General features: G+C 44.0%; 1 protein-coding gene across 1 annotated transcript in view; it reads right to left on the reverse strand.

Annotated features, from left to right (window-relative positions):
* PDZD2 (PDZ domain containing 2) overlaps positions 1-13954 on the reverse strand; it is a 263432-nt gene that overhangs the window by 115870 nt on the left and 133608 nt on the right. The gene's annotated exons all lie outside the window — the stretch shown is intronic.

Here is a 13954-nt window from a genome sequence, read left to right on the forward strand (position 1 = left end):
CTGTCCAGAGGGTTAGGAGTGCCTTATTAGCTCATGACCTCCAGCTGTGAGCTTCATCAAGGTCATGCTCAACTCTCAGGTCAAGATCATGCTCTTCTGGGGGTGGTTTGTGGCCAATAGCAAGCCAGATTGGGAGACACGGCCTGGCTGTTTCCACCTCTTGTGACTCCTCTGATGAGCAAGCTTGACTCCAGAGCTCCCTGTGGGGCTGCCCGCCTCTGTCAGGACAGCAGCACGGTTGGTCCATGCCAACTCCCCCTGCCCACACCTGCTCCCTCCCTATTCCTTCCACAGATGTTTCCCCAACAGACATCTTACACTCTTGGCTCTAACTCAGCATCTGCTTCCTAGAGAACCCATGTGAGGGAGGGTGATATGATGAGAAGAACAATATGATATGATGAGAAGAACAAAATATTTCTCCAAAAGGAGAGGATGGGAAATGAGCGTAGCCGAAAAAGGCCTGTCACGAATGGGGAGAACTCGGCTCATCTGAGCAGAGGAACAGCCAGCGGCGCATTCTTGAGAAGTCAAGTTGGATGAACGGCATTCACAAAGATTCCCTTTAAATCTGTTGGCTGGTAAAAGGAAAAGCCAACAGCAAAGAGCTCGTTTGGGGTGAGGCTCTCTTTACTCATCTCTAAACAGCGTCACCAGAATTCACCCCAATATCGGAGTCAGATCACACTTGGTTCAGGTGTCAGCACTGCCGTGTGGGCCCTTGGGCAGGACACTGGGCCTCACAGGTGAATCCCTCGGACTCATCGAGCTATGGGGTGGTTGGGAGGATTAAATGGGAGCCAGCCGGTTTCTGGCTGGCACAAAGTACACGTCAATAAATGTCAGTTCATCACGCTCTCAGAAATTCGCTAGGTAATCACAGGTCAACCAGTTCAGCCTGTCAGTGGCCAATGTCCTGGAGAGAATCCCCAGAAGGTGAACTCGCAGAGGGGAGCTGTCAGAGCCGATTCTGGAGTCAGAATGGGGCAAAGAGAACCACAGTCAACTTGGGGTGAAAAGGAGTCCTTGGAAAAACCAAATTCACAAAGACAGACAGAGAGAAAGGGACTCCAAACTAAAGATCTGAAAGAGGGCATTTCCCTGGTGGTGTAGTGGTTAAGAATCTGCTTTCCAATGCAGGGGACATGGGTGTGATATCTGGTCAGGGAACTAAGATCCCACATGCTGTGGGGCAACTAAACCCATACGCTAGACCTACAGAGCCCACACACTCTGGAGCCCTTGAGACACAACTAGAGAGAAGCCCTTGCCCCACAGTGAAAGAGCCCATATGTCGCAACAGAGAACCAACGCAGCCAAAAAATTACTTAATTAAAAAAAAGACAGATCTGAGAGAGTAGGGCAAATATGCTTTAGATGCCAAGCCTCGCTGACCCCTGACACAGAGGCTCTTTGAGGGTCTCGGGGATCTAAGTCATCCCAGCGAGAAGGATGCGTATGTATGTGTGGGTGCGTGCATGTGTGGCTGTGGGAGAAATCAGGCTCTGTAGACCATCAGCACAGCAGGCCATATTGTCTGCCAGGAGAGGAGACAGATGCCTTTCAAAACATGGACAGTGGTGGCCTCTTGTTTTGCTTCCTTGTCCATCTGGCCAGGGTCAGGCTCCCAACTCCCAGAGCAGTTGCAAGCCTTCTGGCCTGAACTGAACCCTGAGAGTGTTTCCAAAGGTCCTGGAATTGCCTCAGGATTCAGGGTGGAGTCTGGGAGGCTGCCCATCCCAACCAAGCTGTGAGCTGACCCCTGAATATTTTGTAAACTACGCGGGCGGCTCTCAGTGATACCAACAACTGCCACAAATAATCAGATGCACGTGCGAGGAGTGAGCTCCTCTTCCAGCACCTCATCCCCCTAACCCACCTTTCCAACATCTGTCACAGGTATCTAGACAACACCCTTCCCTCTGGTTCAGAGGCCTCCTATAAAAGGGCCTCCTTCATTCTTCTGAGTCAGGAGTTTCAAAAGCCCAGCTATTTTAATATTAAATAGTTCAACACACGCCAGTGCCATGAGACAGTCAACATTATGTTTTTTTAAATGTCAAGAGAGGGACTCTCTGGAGACACACGATTTCAACTCTAGGGGGAAAACAGCCCAGCATGAACAGCCAGCTCTGCCTTAGTATGAGGTGAAGCAGGTGTGGGCATTTGAGTCACACGCATGTTTTAGAATCTTAGGAACTCACTTCGTTACCAAGTGTTCTCAGCAGGAAAGAGCTGGCAGACCACAGGCACCAGACTTGGAGCCCGCCTACTTAGAACAAAGGGAAAACATCCAAAAACAAAATCAGAGCCATGGACTTGCCTGGAAAAATCAACACCCCCCAAAGGTATTTCTCGACTTGCACACCAGGAAAAGCACGATTCGGAAGACTCTGGAAGGGAGGAGAAACAAAGCATTGACCAGAGCACCTTCTTGAACTTTTGCGGGGGGTGGGGAAACAAATGAGAGTTTTCCACTGCAGCACTGTTCCTTTAGACTCCCAAACATTTCTCAAAGACAAAGAGGCATCCTAAGTGTCCTAGTTCCCCACGTGCTATGCTTAGTCACTTAGTAGTGTCCGACTATTTGCAGCCCCGTGGACTGTAGCCTGCCAGGCTCCTCTGTCCACAGGGATTCTCCAGGCAAGAATACTGGGGTGGGTTGCCATGTCCTCCTCCAGGGGATGTTCCTGACCCAGGGACTGAACCCAGGTCTCCCAAACTGCAGGTGGATTCTTTAGCTAGGAATCCCATGAAACACTGGAGTGGGTAGCCTATCCCTTCTCCAGGGGATCTTCCTAACTGAGGAATCGAACCAGGGTCTTCTGCATGGCAGGAGGATTCTTTACCAGATGATCTACCAGGGAGGCCCCCTAGCTCCCCCCATGCTGGGGAGCAAATAGACAGGAGTTTTATGAGGGCGGCAGCAGCCCCAGGTGAGAGGGCAGGGCACCCAATTAACCAGACACTTAGAAGGCTTCATGTGGACATGGTCTTTGGGAAAGACCAAGGAGGACATGGGGCCGACAAGGACAATGGGTCACTCCTTAACTAGGGGGTTTTTCTGCTCCAGTTAACACTTTGCATCCTGAGTTCTCTTCAAAAATTTCCTCCTAAAAGACTTACTTCAGTCTTTTAAAATTAGTTGTTACAGCCTCAAGAGCATCAAGATGAGATTTATTTAATTACCTCCCTGCTCAACTTCCTCCAAGGGCTTACATATTGGCACCACCTGTTCTCAAAAGAGCCACCCTTCAAGCAAAAGGAGGTGATTCCAGGTAGGACTGAAAGAAAAGTTAACTTTGACAAAGGAGATCTGTGGAAAATAGGAATATTGTTGTTTCTTAAACAACTGAGGGCTTCCCAGGTGCTCAGTGGTAAAGACTACTCCTGCCAATGCAGGAGACCGGGGTTTGGTCCCTGGGTCAGAAAGATCCTCTGGAGTAGCAAGTGGCAACCCACTCCAGTATTCATACCTGGACAATTCCATGGACAGAGGAGCCTGGCGGGATCACAGAGAGTCGGACACAACTGCGCACAGACGCACAGAACTAAGAAGCATGGTTCTCTAAATTACCATGCACGATGTTTACAGGGTCCAGTTTCATTTGAACCATCTCCAAAATATATAAATAACTGTGTGACTAAATCCAAAAGGACCTCTTCTCGGGCTCTTTTAAATGGCTGGAGTTCCAGATCGAAGAGTCTACAAAGAAGAAAAGTGTTTTTTTTTTCCCTAAAGTTTAGATGTCCTAATTCTCACTCTTCCTCAGGCGGAGGCGAGGGATAGAAGGAAAAAGAGAAAAAGAGCAACTGAGAGGAGGAATAAATAAGAAAAGTGAGTTTTCAGTTTTTTCTTAAATCCCAATAGGATCGATGAATGGAGCTGTATTTTAAAGGCCCTGCCCCAGATTTCACAACACAAAGACTCTGTCAGACAAATCCCAATCCAGCTTCTTGGGAGGCTGTGGGGGCTCAAGACAGAAAACACACAACTGCTCCCCAGCCCCTACCCCAAAGGGGAGGTCCCTGGGAAGCACTCCACAGCAGAACCAGAAGGGAGTCAGTCTGGTGCCAAGAACAGATTTTCTTTGAAAATTAAGGAAATGATAGATGAGAATCTGGTTCAAGAACTGAGGACAAGCATCAGGCTCAGGGCTGACAAAGCAGGGAATAAGCAGTTGATTTCTGCCCTCAGCTTTCACAGTCAATCTGTAACTAATATTTTTTCATCATTAATTATTTTGGTAATTAATTTTAAAAATTAATGTATCAATTATATAGTTAATGACAAATTATATTATTGAAACCATTTTATAGAACATGAAATAGTAATATATAAAATATTGAATTTATTCAATGTGAAAGTAAATGTTTAAGAAAAACAATGTTAATAAATAAAATCATAAAAGTTATGTTTATGTCCTACACATTTAAAAATAATCTTAAGTATATGAAGACTCTTCCACCAGAAGCACAGGTTACTTCAGAAGCTTCTGCAAGAGAGACTGACCTGCTCTGGGGGTGGGTGTCCACAGGCAAGTTTCCTCAGGAGGTACCAAGGGTCTAAGGTGCAGCACAAGTTAGCTACACTGGGAATTGGCCACAGCATGAGGCCTGGAGGGATGGGAGAGGGCAAGACACTCCAGGCAGAGAGGTTAGACCGTGTTTAGGGTCCTGGGCCAGGAATCTGACTGTGAACTCCAGTTGTGCCTCAAGCTGGACATGAAGTCACAGCAAGGCTCTGGGTTGAACAGTGTCCCCCCCCAACACCCACCCAAAATTCAAGTCTATGTAGAGTTTCAGAGTGTGGCCTTATTTGGTAACAGGTTTTTGCAGATAAAATCAGTTAAGTTTCCAGATAAGAAAATTTGCAGCTGAAGGTGGAGGAGATCTATACAGCCAGCAAAAACAAGACTGGGAGCTGACTGTGGCTCAGATCAAGAACTCCTTATTGCAAAATTCAGACTGAAATTGAATGTAGGGAAAACCATTAGGCCATTCCAGTATGACCTAAATCAAATCCCTTGCAATTACACAGTGGAAGTGACAAACAGATTCAAGGGATTAGATCTAATAGACAGAGTACCTGAAGAACTATGGACAGAGGTTTGTAACACTGTACAGGAGGCAGTGATCAAAACCATCCCCAAGAAAGAGAGATGCAAAAAGGCAAAATGGTTATCTGAGGAGGTTTTACAAACAGCTGAGAAAAGAAGAGAATCTAAAGATACAAACATCTGAATGCAGAGTTCCAAAGAATAGCAAGGAGAGATAAGAAAGCCTTCCTAAGTGAACAATGCAAAGAAATAGAGGAAACCAATAGAAAGGGAAGGACTAGAGATCTCTTCAAGAAAATTAGAGATACCAAGGGAACATTTCATACAAAGGGCACAATAAAGGACAGAAATGGTATGGACCTATCAGAAGCAGAAGATATTCAGAAGAGGTGGCAAGAATACACAGAATTATACAGAAAAGATCTTAATGACATGGATAACCATGATGGTGTGATCACTTACCTAGAGCCAGACATCCTGGAATGCAAAGTCAAGGAGGCCTTAGGAAGCATCACTATGAATAAAGCTAGTGGGAGGTGATGGAATTCCAGCTCAGTTATTTCAAATCGTAAAAGATGATGCTGTGAAAGTGCTGTACTCAATATGCCAGCAAATGTTGAAAATTCAGCAGTGGCCATAGGACTGGAAAAGGTCAGTTTTTATTCCAATCCCAAAGAAGGGCAATGCCAAAGAATGTTCAAACTACTGCACAACTGCAGTCATTTCACATGTTAACAAGGTAATGTTCAGAATTCATCAAGCTCAGCTTCAACAGTATGTGAATCAAAAACTTTCAGATGTACAAGCTGGATTTAGAAAAGGCAGAGGAACCAGAGATTAAATTGCCAATATCCGTTGGATCATAGAAAGAGAAAGAGAATTCCAGAAACACATCTACTTCTGCTTCATTGACTATGCAGAAGTCTTTGAATGTGTGGATCACAGAAAACTGTGGAAAATTCTTCAAGAGATGGGAATTCCAGACCACCTTACCTGCCTCCTGAATGCAGGTCAAGAAGCAACAGTTAGAACCGGTCATGGAACAACAGACCTGCTCCAAATTGGAAAAGGAGTACATCAAGGCTGTATACTGTTACCCTGCTTACTTAATTTATATGCAGACTACATCATGTGAATTGCTGGGCTGGATGAAGCTCAAGCTGGAATCAAGAATGCCAGAAGAAATATCAATAACCTCAGATATGCAGATGACATCACCCTTCTGGCAGAAAGTGAAGAGGAACTGAAGAGCCTCTTGATGAAGGTGAAGGAGGACAGTGAAAAAGCTGGCTTAAAACAACATTCAAAAAACAAAGATCACGGCATCCAATCCTATCACTTCGTGGCAAGCAGGTGGGGAAACAAGAACAGACTTTATTTTCTTGGGTTCCAAAGTCACTGTGGATGGTGACTGCAGCCATGAAATTAAAAGACACTTGTTCCTTATAAGAAAAGCTATGACAAACCTGGACAGTGTATTAAAAAGCAGAGCCGACAAAGGTCCGTCTAGTCAAAGCTATGGTTTTTCCAGTAGTCATGTATGGATGTGAGAGTTGACCATAAAGAAGGCTGAGCGCTGAAGAATTGATGCTTTCGAATTGCGGTGCTAGAGAAGACTCTTGAGAGTCCCTTGGACTTCAAGGAAATCAAACCAGTCCATCCTAAAGGAATTCAATTCTCAATATTCATTGGAAGGACTGATGCTGAAGCTGAAGCTCCAATACTTTGGCCACCTGATGCAAAGAGCTGATTCATTGGAAAAGACCCTGATGCTGGGTAAGACTGAAGGCAGGAGAAGGGGACAACAGAGGATGAGATGGTTGGACGGCATCACCCACTCAGTGGACATGAGTTTCAGCGAACTCCAGGAGCTGGTGACGGACAGGGAAACCTGGCACGCTGCATGCAGTCCATGGGATTGCAAAGAGTCGAACATGACTGAGCGACTGAACCACCACCAGATACGAACATACTGATTTAGAATGAATCCTAAATTCAGTAAGAGTGTCCTTATAAGAGTCAGAAAGGAACCAGGAGAGACCCAGAGAAGGGGATGTGAGGGTGGAGCCTGGAGGGAGGGGTCTGCAAGGCAAGAGATGCCGGGGTTAGCTGGTTGTTGAGGGAGAGGCGGGGGAGACTTCCCCCCTCAGAACCCCCGGAAGTAACCAGCTATGCTGACCACTTGATTTCAAACTGCTAGCATTCACAACTGTGAGAAAACAGATTCCTGCTTGAAGTCTTGGAATCTGTGGTGCTTTGTTATGTAGTCCTGAGAACAAATGTAGCCTCCTCCCCTCCTTTTGGCTTTGCCAAGAGGTTCTGACTCTTGGACTTCTTTTGTAATGAGAGGCAATCTTGTAAAACCTCTAAAATCTGCTTAAGATAGTTTTTATCATGATTTGCACGGTATGACAAAAGAAATGTTCACATATTGAAGCATGGGGAAGTCATTCATTCTGGCTCACATGTAAGTTGACCTGAATTTTATGCTAACAGCCTTCCTGTTTGTGGCCTATCAAGTATACATTATACATCGGCTTTAATTATTAAAGAAAAGGGAGCACTGGCCAGAAGGAAACAATGTCTGTGCAAAAATAAAGGTTAAATGCCTCCCTTCCTGAGACACCAATGCTGGTACTCTTCAATGATAAGACTCTCTTCCCAGGTGCCAAGGCCATACCGACTCACTCTGTATGTGTCATTTCTTTGAATTCATAAGAACAAAGATGATTTACTGATTCAAATTTAAATAATATACATCATTTTAAAATATTTAAATATAGAGAAGAATTACCTCTGTGATAACTATGACATCAAGAATAGAAAACAAGACAGAGCAAAACAAAACCAAGTCCTGCCATTTAAGTCCTTGGCTGTTTAGAGTTTTTGCATTTGAACTGTATTAAATATTTTGGTTTTTTTTTTTCAAGTTATGATGTTTGGCATCTAGATGACAGCAAGAAAGAAATTTCCAGCTGCAACTGTAATCACATCTCTTCAAACAACACATCACAGGGGTGAATAGTCTTTAATAAACAGCAGCTACCTCGGATAGAACAAGAGACAGCTCTTATGGAGGAATTTTGACCATATGAAATGTAACCTAAAGATCCAGCGAACATCTCCTTAAAGAGAATCATTACTATTACATTCCTTGTGAATTTGAATCACCATTGTCCCCTTATCCTTGCCACTCATGATTCATTAAAGGCACAAAGACAAAATAATTTAGGACCATACAGTGGAAAAAACCACTATGGTGGCTAGAGCAAGTCATTTGTGAGATGAACTGGTTATCTCAGTCATAAGAACAACTGATTATTTTCCTATTCAGTACCTGGTCTGAGATTCTGAAACCATCTTAGAGAGAGGAAAGATTAAATGATTTTTTAAAAATTTTCTGATTTTCAATCATGCATTTCAAACGGACTCCAGGACCACCTTCAATAGCATCAACTTCAGGAGCGCCTCTGCAAACTCTAGGTAGATTCCCTGTCGCAGGTTTGTGACGTTCGACCCCCTTGCCTAAGGGTGGGATCTTGTGGCACAGTGAGCATCAGAGAGCTTGGACCACAGGTTGCTGATCTGCCTCTGGGTCAGAGCCAACAGGAATTACCTGCGTTGTCATTTCAGCCTCTCTCCTCACTCGACACAATTCAGAGAGTCTTTAGAAACCAACCAACCCCATAAAGATGTCAATGTGTATTATCACGCTTCACTCAGATTTCTAAAGGACCCCAGACTTTGGAATGGGCTCGTTTCCTCTTTGTCCTTTCTCCTACGGCATCTGACAGGTGATCAGAGCAGACGTTTTAAGTTGCTAGCCACTCCTCCGTTTTCCTAAAGCACAGAAGGGACTGCCATCTTGTTAGCGAAGCATGGACAGACGTGTTACATAACAGAATCAAAGACTGCAGTCATTTGCATGGCTCAGGCCTCACCCAAAAGTTCTTGTGAAGGGCGGAGTCTCTGTTCATACCTGCTTTAAGACATGCCTACATTTCTAATGGGTGCCTTCATCTAACAAGGCCGTTTTCCCTTCCGTATACAAACAAAGTTTGGATTTGCCGCTCACAGCTATATATTTAGGGGAGAATAGGGGGAAAGATCCAGAGAACAGTGTTAAGCAGTGCATCAAGGGAAGGATAAAAGACCCCTCCCAACTGCTGTGTTGCACATTAGACAGGAAAGTTCAGCACCCTCACTGCTCCTATTAATACCAGCTTATTTTGGTCTAAGTCTTTCCATCTTAGGAAAGCCACTATTAGCAGCAGTATCATCTTCTCTATCTGCCCATTCCAGACTCGTGAGGTGGGTAATGAAAGGGAGGTGGCCACCAGTCTATAAGCTCAGGGACAGAGATGATGGAGCTGCACAGAGCCCATTTGGTCTCCTGGTGCAGAGCTCCTTCCTTGCCCTGTGCAGAGCGACCAGAGAGGGTAATGCTGTTTTAGGAGCTAGCTAGACCCTGGCCAGAAGATCTGCCAGAATTCTCCCCGAGCCGCAGAAAGGGTGCAATGTTCTCAGGGGAGTGGGCTGGGTTAGCCCCAGCAGCCTATTGGTCAGAAAGGAGGTTTTGGAGCCTGGAAAACCTAGGTTCTGTCACTTATAGTTGTGTGACTTGAGAGCAAATTGTTTTCATTTTTGCCTCAGCTTCATCTGAAATGGGTTGCGATGATAAGTAAGTGACATTTAGAGGCAAAGCATGAGCCCACAATCCCAGTACTTGAAAAATGTTCACAGTGATGACATTCAGTCTACTGGGCCACCTATGGAGAGATGTCAATTAATGACACGTGTAAGTCCCCACTGGTGAAGGGAAGGCATGAAAAACCTACACGCACGTGTTTCCAGTTGTGTCCGATTCTTTACAACCCCATGGACTGTAGCCTGCCCCGTTCCTCTGACCATGGGATCCTCCAGGCAAGAATACTGAAATGGGCTGCCAAGCTCTCCTCCAGGGGATCTTCCTGACTCAGGGATCAAACCTGCGTCTCTTATGTCTCCTGCACTGGCAGGTGGGTTCTTTACCACAGGTGCCACCTGGGAAGACCAGAAACCCACACGGCAAAGATGAAAATGCTGGGCAACTGGACACCAGTCTCAGGGCCCTGGCCCATGTGATCGGGGAAAGTTGATTCCACTGTCGCCTCAGGAGAGGCTGTCTACCTCCCAAGTAAATCAACTTTCTAACCTGGCATTCTACAACATCACATGTGAGTCACCCCAATCTCAGAGCCTGGCCCCAGCAAGGAGGTCTGTTTCCAGTCTGGACGGGAGAGAAGTTTGGGGGAGAATGGATACATGTGTACCTGTGGCTGAGTCCTTCTTCTGTCCACGTGAGAGGATCACAACACTGTTAATCAACTAGACTCTGATATAAAAAGTATAAGATAAAAAACAAAAAGAGGACTGTTTCAACAGAGCAAGAGGGCAGGGGAAGTTTTCAGAAACATCTAACACTGTTGGGCTCCTTGTTCCATCTCTTTCCAACCCCTAAAGAGGCATGTCCTCTCTGGAAGTTCCACAGGGCACAGATCCTGGCTATCCGCCAATGTCCGGCCCTGGGCTGATTACACTCAAATTGGCACTTGATGATAAAATGTTTTATGAGTGCTCCAGGGGTTTTTACTTGTGTGTCTTGTCAGTCATATCAATTACCTCTGAAACATCAATAACCTCAGATATGCGGACGACACCACCCTTATAGCAGGAAGCGAAGAGGAACTAAAGAGCCTCTTGATGAAACTGCAAGAGGAGAGTGAAAAAGCTGGCTTAAAACTCAACATTCAGAAAACTAAGATCATGGCATCCGGTCCCATCACTTTATGGCAAATAGATGGGGAAACAATGGAAACAATGACAGACTTTATTTTCTTGGCCTCCAAAATCACTGCAGATGGTGACTGTAGCCATGAAATTAAAAGACACTTGCTCCTTGGAAGAAAAGCCATGATCAACCTAGACAGCATATTAAAAAAGCTGAGACATTACCTTGTTGACAAAGGTCCATCTAGTCAAAGCTATGGTTTTTACACTGGTCATGTATGGATGTGAGAGTTGGACCATGAAGAAGGCTGAGCGCTGAAGAACTGATGCTTTTGAACTGTGGTGCTGGAGAAGACTCTTGAGAATCCTTTGGACTGCAAGATCAACCCAGTCTATTCTGAAGGAAATCAACCCTGAGTATTCATTGGAAGAACTGATGCTGAAGCTCCAATACTTCAGCCACCTGATGTGAAGAGCTGATTCACTGGAAAAGACCCTGATGCTGGGAAAGATTGAAGGCGGGAGGAGAAAGGGACAACATAGGACAAGATGATTGGAAGGCGTCACTGACTCAATGGATGTGAGTTTGAGCAAGCTCTGGGAGATGGTCAAGTACAGGGAAGCCAGGTGTGCTATAGTCCATGGGATTGCAAAGAGTCAGACATGACTGAGTGACTGAACAACCTGTCAATCAGAAAGACTGTATACCTTGAAGTGGGTGAATGGCCCTTTTGCAACCTCTTGTCCCTGCCTCCCCAAGCCCTCCTCCAGAATATTCCTAGGCACCCTCTAAGTCAACAGTCACAGTGCATTTAAGAGAACTGAATCCTTTATCCTTTGCATTAAGCAGTAATGAGGCATGGTAGAGAAATGCATTCAGAATATCATCAACAACAACAAGGCAATAATTTTCAAGACATTGGGAATTTTACAAAAATACATCTAGACATGGTGCTACATTTTCTAAATGTGAATCACTGTTAAGTGAAGAAAGGGGTTTAAAAATAGTAATGAGTGAGTGAGTGAGTGAAGCCGCTCAGTCGTGTCTGACTCTTTGTGGCCCCGTGGACTGTAGCCCACCAGGCTCCTCCGTCCATGGGATTCTCCAGGCAAGAATACTGGAATGAGTTGCCATTTCCTTCTCCAGGGGAATCTTCCTGACCCAGGGATTGAACCCAGGTCTCCTGCATTGCAGGCAGATGCTTTAACCTCTGAGCCACCAGGGAAGCCCAAAAATAGTAATAGCTGCTATAATTTATATGCATATTTGCTGTGGTCCACAGACTATGGTGAGTACACTGAGAAAATTACACAACTCATGAATACATTCGTGAAAGAAAAAACTCATATGGTGAAGTATACAGAATAAAACGTGAAAATCACTCCTTCGTATCACCCCAAACACCATTCCTGTAACTTTCAACTTTTATCTTCCAGTCATTCTCATCCGTAAGTGTTATGGATTCTAACCCATAAGACTTTGAACTCTAGAGTTTCTAAGTCTTACTTAGGGGGCTTCAACACCTTAGCTAATATTCTCCTATTTTCTTCTAATACCATTTAAAGATTGCATTTTTATGTTTATTTCTAGCTCATTTGGAATTTATTTCAAGTGGGACTCTTCTCTAAAAAGTTTTGGCTTTCAATTAAATTCACCAAACAGATTGCCTTTTATGCTCCAGTTTTGAAATGTCTCCTTTTCATGCACCAAATTCCCTGACACAGATGGACGTATTTGGGATTCTCTGCTCTGCCCCACTGGTCCGTCCGTCAGAGCCTGTGCCATTCTGTTTGAATTACCACAGCTTTAAAGTGTAGCTCGCTGTCTGATGAGAAAGAACACACTTCTTCTTATTGTTCTTATTTTCCCCAAAATTTCTTACCTTTCCACTCACTTGCTCCCTTTTCAGATGAATTTTAGTTCATCAGCTTAGGTTCCCAAAAATCATCATTTTCAGATTTTGATGGAAACTACATGTATTTACAGATAAGATAGGAAGACTGTATCCTTAAAAGACTGTCTGTAGAGCCCATTCACCAGGTACAAGAACTGTGGTTATAAATACATAACCCAAACAACTGTTCTTTCGTTGAAGATATGACGAGTTAAGGTCACCCCCATTACAAAGCAAATGGCTAATTCACGCAGTCAGCCCTAGCGGTCAGCTCGGAATCTTTAGAGCAAATCTCCAGGCTGTAATCAACATCCCACAAGTTTTCAATTGAGGTTATGAAATCCAAGAAGGTTTTATTTAAAAGTTATTTTTACCAAATCATAACTCAAAGGTAGACAGAGGTTACAAATTCAGACATTCCCATCACATAATTACATCAAATCACCCTCTCTCTTCTCCTTTCTAACCTGAATTTCAGACTGCAGTGTTTATGATACAACTATATGTCTCTTGGCATAGATATCTCAGAATTATTACCATAGATATTTAGTGGAACAAGTCCAATTTTAAACTGAAAACAGTACTTTAAAAGATTTAAAAATTCTGGCATCCCTGTTTATGTAATAATTACAATTCAATAAAAAGGCTATGATATTAAAACAGTGACAGATTTCCTTTAGAGATGCCTGACCGGATTTTTTTCCTTAAAAAGAAAAAACAATAAACAGAAGAGTTTAAATTTGTTTTAAAGTGTAATAAGAGATAGAAACAAGATCTGTATTCAAAATAGACAAAAATCTAGTGCTGATGCTTGCGGGCAAAGAAAAAGAAAACATACATACTCTGTCTAAATACTCTTCATATTTTCTCAACATTTCAGGAAATACTATAAAGATAACGATCTAGCGTGACTGAAGTGTAGAGATCACACGTGAGAGTAACAGTTTCTCCAACTGATAGACGGTGTTTGGCTGAGAAGAGAGAAGAAACCTCTTTCTCATAAGAAGTGCACAGACCTCCATCTGATGCAACAGCAGATTCAAAGAATGAGTGGGTAAACGAACCACGGCTCATCTGTATAATGGAATACTACTCAGCAAGGAAAAAGAAGGGACTGTGGATACATGTGACAACATGGATGAATCTCAAAGGTATTATGCCAACTGAAAGAAGCAAGACTTCAGTAACTACGTACTATATGATTCCATTTATATGAAATTCTGGAAAAGA

The sequence above is a fragment of the Capricornis sumatraensis genome, chromosome 18 (assembly GCF_032405125.1).
Source record: "Capricornis sumatraensis isolate serow.1 chromosome 18, serow.2, whole genome shotgun sequence".
In the NCBI taxonomy this organism is placed as follows: Eukaryota; Metazoa; Chordata; class Mammalia; order Artiodactyla; family Bovidae; genus Capricornis; species Capricornis sumatraensis.